This window comes from Arachis ipaensis, chromosome B4, assembly GCF_059453495.1.
Source record: "Arachis ipaensis isolate K30076 ecotype BB chromosome B4, ASM5945349v1, whole genome shotgun sequence".
In the NCBI taxonomy this organism is placed as follows: Eukaryota; Viridiplantae; Streptophyta; class Magnoliopsida; order Fabales; family Fabaceae; genus Arachis; species Arachis ipaensis.
The window spans coordinates 93,053,938-93,057,860 of NC_142439.1; the positions used below are offsets into that span (position 1 = coordinate 93,053,938).

A 3,923-nucleotide genomic window follows, 5' to 3' on the forward strand; every position below is an offset into this window, starting at 1 on the left:
AGTTTGTGTATTTTTCTGTGATTTTAAGTATTTTCTGGCTGAAATTGAGGGACTTGAGCAAAAATCAGATTCAGAGGCTGAAGAAGGACTGCAGATGTTGTTGGATTCTGACCTCCCTGCACTCAAAGTGGATTTTCTGGAGCTATAGGAGTCCACATGGCGCGCTCTCAATTGCGTTGGAAACTATACATCCAGGACATTCCAGCAATATATAATAGTCTATACTTTGCCCAAGTTTAGACGACTCAAACTAGCGTTTAACGCCAGCTTTTTACCCTATTCTGGCGTTAAACGCCAGAAACAAGTTACAAACTGGCGTTTAACTCCAAGGAAGACCTCTACACGTGAAATATTCAATGCTCAGCCCAAGCACACACCAAGTGGGCCCGGAAAGTGGATTTCTGCATCATTTCCTCATTTCTGTAAACCCTAGTTACTAGTTTAGTATAAAAACTACTCTTAGTGATTTATTTCACATCTCTGGAACACATTATGTAACTTTTACATTCTGAGACCTCCATGGGAGGCTGACCATTCGGCCATGTCTACCCTATTTTCACTTATGTATTTTCAACGGTAGAGTTTCTACACACCATAGATTAAGGTGTGGAGCTCTGCTGTTCCTCATGAATTAATGCAAAGTACTATTATTTTTCTATTCAATTCAAGCCTATTTCTTCTCTAAGATATTCATTCGCACATAAGAACATGATGAATGTGATGATTATGTGACGCTCATCATCATTCTCACTTATGAACGCGTACCTGACAAACACTTCCGTTCTACATGCAAATAAGCTTGAATGCATATCTCTTAGCCTCCTGATCTACAATCAGAGTCTTCGTGGTATAGGCTAGAATTATTGGCGGCCATTCTTGAGATCCGAAAAGTCTAAACCTTGTCTGTGGTATTCCAAGTAGGATCTGGGAAGGGATGGCTGTGACGAGCTTCAAACTCGCGAGTGCTGGGCGTAGTGACAGACGCAAAAGGATCACTGAATCCTATTCCAGTATGATCGAGAACCGACAGATGATTAGCCGTGCGGTGATAGCGCATTTTGGACCATTTTCACTGAGAGGACGGGATGTAGCCATTGACAACAGTGATGCCCAACATACAGCTTGCCATGGAAAGGAGTATGAGTGATTGGATGAAAGCAGTAGGAAAGCAGATGTTCAGAAGGAACAAAAGCATCTCCATACGCTTATCTGAAACTCTCACCAATGAATTACATAAGTATATCTATCCTATTTTATATTTTAATTATATTTTAATTATCAATTCACCATAACCATTTGAATCCGCCTGACTGAGATTTGCAAGATGACCATAGCTTGCTTCAAGCCGACAATCTCCGTGGGATCGACCCTTACTCACGTAAGGTTTATTACTTGGACGACCCAGTGCACTTGCTGGTTAGTTATGCGAGATTGTGACGAAGAACTAAGATTAAGAACGTGCATATTAAGTTTTTAGCGTCGTTACCAAGGAACGAACAATCACGATTTCGTGCACCAAGTTTTTGGCGCCGTTGCCGGGGATTGTTCAAGTTTGGACAACTGACGGTTCATCTTGTTGCTTAGATTAGGTAATTTTATTTTAATTTTAAGCTTTTTATTTCTTGTTTTCGAAAAATACAAAAAAATTTTCTTCTTTTTCGTTTTTTCCAAAATAATTTTCGAAAAAAACCAAAAAAAAAAAATTCTTATAAGATCATGAAAACCAAAAATCTTATGTTTCTTGTTTGAGTCTAGTGTCAATTTGTAAGTTTGGTGTCAATTGCATATTTTTAATTTTCCTTAAAATTTTCGAAAATTCATGCATGTGTTCTTTATGATCTTCAAGTTGTTCTTGATGATTTTCTATATTTGATCTTTAATTTCTCTTGTTTTGTGTTTTTTCTTGTTTTTCATATGCATTTTCAATTTGTTAGTGTCTAAAGTTTGAAAATTTCTAAGTTTGGTGTCTTGCATGTTTTTCTTTTCTTAAAAGAATTTCAAAAACAAGTTCTTGGTGTTCATCTTGACATTCAAAGTGTTCTTGGTGTTCATCTTGACATTCAAAGTGTTCTTGCATGCATTGCGTGTTTTGATTCATAATTTTCATGTTTTGAATCTTTTTATTGTTTTTCTCTTTCATCATCAAAAATTCAAAAAAAAAATATCTTTCCCTTTTTCTTCTCATAAAATTCAAATATTTGAGTTGACTTTTTCAAAAATTTTTAAAATCTAGTTGTTTCTTATGAGTCAAATCAAATTTTTAATTTAAAAATTCTATCTTTTTCAAATCTTTTTCATTTTTTTCTTTCATATTTTTGAAAATTTCAAATTGATTTTCAAAATCTTTTTCTTATTCTTACTTCATATTTTTGAATTAATTGCTAACAATTAATGTGATTGATTCAAAAATTTTAAGTTTGTTACTTGCCTAGTAAGAAAGGTTCAATATTTAAATTTTAAAATCATATCTTTTTGTTTCTTGTTAGTCAAGTAACAAACTTTAATTTTCAAAATCAAATCTTTTTAAAATTTTTTTTTCAAATATTTTTCAAAATAAATTTCAATCACATCTTTTTTAAAATCAATTTCAAAATCTTTTCTAACTTCTTTTCTAACCTCTTATCTTCTTCAAATTGATTTTCAAATCTTTTTCAAATTAATCCTATATTTTTGTTTGATTCTTATCTTTTTCAAAACTACCTAACTAATTTTCTCTCTTTTATTTTAGAAAACCCCTCCCCTCTTTTTCAAAATTCCTTTTTAATTAACTATTTATTTTAAATTTTAATTTGATTTAATTTTATTTGTCTTCTTAATTTTTGAATTTTAACTTCAATTTTAAATTAAAAACAAAAATATTTTTATTTTATTTTATTTTATTTTCAAATTTTCTCCCCCTCATCTCTTTCTAATTATTTTATTTATCTACTAACACTTCTCTTCTTCTTAAAAATTCGAACCCTCTCCCTCTTTCTGTGTTCGAATTCTTTTTCTTCTCTTCTACTCACATAAAGGAACCTCTCTACTGTGGCAAAGAGGATCCCTATTATTTTCTGTTTCCTTCTTTTTCATATGAGCAGGAGCAAGGACAAGAACATTCTTGTTGAAGCTGATCCGGAACCTGAAAGGACTCTGAAGAGGAAGCTAAGAGAAGCTAAAACACAACACTCTGAAGAGGACTTTACTGAAATTTTCGAAAAAGAAGTAGAGATGGCCAAAAATAATAATAATGGTGGAGATGCAAGGAAGATGCTTGGTGACTTTACTGCACCAAATTCCAACTTGCATGGAAGAAGCATCTCAATCCCTGCCATTGGAGCAAACAATTTTGAGCTAAAGCCTCAATTAGTTTCTCTGATGCAACAGAATTGCAAGTTTCATGGACTTCCATCAGAAGATCCTTTTCAGTTCTTAACTGAATTCTTGCAAATCTGTGATACTGTTAAGACCAATGGGGTTGATCCCGAGGTTTACAAGCTTATGCTTTTCCCGTTTACTGTAAGAGACAGAGCTAGAATATGATTGGACTCTCAACCTAAAGATAGCCTGAACTCTTGGGATAAGCTGGTCACGGCTTTCTTAGCCAAATTCTTTCCTCCTCGAAAGCTTAGCAAGCTTAGAGTGGATGTTCAAACCTTCAAACAGAAAGAAGGTGAATCCCTCTATGAAGCTTGGGAGAGATACAAACAACTGACCAAAAAGTATCCTTCTGACATGCTTTCAGAATGGACCATCCTAGATATATTCTATGATGGTCTGTCTGAATTATCTAAGATATCATTGGACCATTCTGCAGGTGGATCCATTCACCTAAAGAAAATGCCTGCAGAAGCTCAGGAACTCATTGACATGGTTGCAAATAACCAGTTCATGTACACTTCTGAAAGGAATCCTGTGAGTAATGGGACGCCTCAGAGGAAGGG

The 3,923-nt window shown here is 34.1% G+C and overlaps 1 non-coding gene across 1 annotated transcript; it reads right to left on the reverse strand.

Moving 5' to 3' along the window:
- Positions 1-3,612: 3,612 nt before the first annotated feature.
- Positions 3,613-3,720, reverse strand: LOC148568386 (small nucleolar RNA R71). Its single transcript, XR_015882656.1, has one exon. It is a non-coding gene; the product is annotated as a small nucleolar RNA R71 (small nucleolar RNA).
- Between the last annotated feature and the right edge of the window lie 203 nt (positions 3,721-3,923).